This window comes from Schistocerca serialis, chromosome 5 (assembly GCF_023864345.2).
Source record: "Schistocerca serialis cubense isolate TAMUIC-IGC-003099 chromosome 5, iqSchSeri2.2, whole genome shotgun sequence".
NCBI classification, from domain to species: domain Eukaryota; kingdom Metazoa; phylum Arthropoda; class Insecta; order Orthoptera; family Acrididae; genus Schistocerca; species Schistocerca serialis.
Window position 1 is genome coordinate 47,319,863 of NC_064642.1, and position 1,263 is coordinate 47,321,125.

At 45.6% G+C, this 1,263-nt stretch overlaps 1 non-coding gene across 1 annotated transcript; it reads right to left on the minus strand.

Moving 5' to 3' along the window:
- Positions 1-1,188: 1,188 nt before the first annotated feature.
- On the minus strand, positions 1,189-1,263 carry Trnat-ugu (transfer RNA threonine (anticodon UGU)). Its single transcript has one exon. It is a non-coding gene; the product is annotated as a tRNA-Thr (tRNA).

The window sequence follows — 1,263 nt, forward strand, 5'->3', positions numbered from 1 at the left end:
ACCATGGCACTGCTAACGACAACTGTTCCTCTAAAATTCCTCACACTCTACACTTGCGCAATGCGTTGCACGCAATTTCAAAGAAAAAAATACCGACCTGGTGCCTTGAGTGAGGTAGCACTCAGTGCAAGAAGGGATGACGTCACACGAAAACAGTCAGGTGCGTCCCTTCTCCGAGTTAAACATAGCGTGGCTTACCATTTCAGCACTCGGTGTCTAGTTATCGTGTAGAGAGTGCTGCAAAACATGTTTTCGTCAATTTTATCTGCGTACCAGAAGGTATTCGAAGAGAAATAGCGTAATTTTAGCACAGTATTTACAGTGTGCTGTAGCACATTAGCAGATTACAACCAGCCGTCATTGAATAACACTGGAACTGTCGGCTTCCGCTTTGCTGCGCAAAACATCGTACCTTGTCAGTTTTCGCGGAGTCTTGGATTTTCCGATCGTGGAACTTTGCGATCCGTGACGTATTTCTGACCACAAATATATTAGCTGTTGCTTTTCCAGCCATCAAATGAAGGTGCAACAGTTCTGGTCGGAAGTACCACAGTACAAAACTGAAGCCGTGGCTTTTCTGACCATTTTGTAACAACAACCTCTCTGCACATTTTCTCCAGTCTTAGGACTGATTATGCACTTAGCACATAAGAGTAATTCAAGATACTATTAATTTTTAATTCTCAGGCTGGTTAATAATATCGAAAGATTAAATTAACGACCAGCAATGGTATTTTTATTCCGGCTGTTTATTCCGCATAGGTCACGATTCCCAAGGCTGTGTTTAGGCAGCAACCTAAGCCCCGCTGCCCCTGCCGCGCAAAACCAAGAAGAGGTTCGGTGGAGCACTGCGCGTCCGGCGTGGACGTCAAACCCTGCCACTCTGCGCAACAATGGAGAAAGTTCCGCGCAGTGTCGCTACACAAAGGACACGACTCATTCGTGCTCGCCCTGTCTGGAAAATGGTTTCCCGCTACCGAGCCAGAACGAGGCGCCAGTGTACTGACGGGAGACGTGTTAATTCCATCAATAGTTGTTAAAACGTCTGTGAGACAGTAATTTCTAGGTTAGGGAAATATTAATTGTTTATATTTCGTGTTAAGTCACAATATTATTGATAATTAATTGAAAGCCTCAGCTGTCGACAGGTGTTGTTGATATACTTCGACGGGGACACCTGAAAATGTGTGTCCCAACCGGGACTCGAACCCGGGATCTCCTGCTTACATGGCAGAAGCTCTGACCATCTAAGCCACCGAGGAC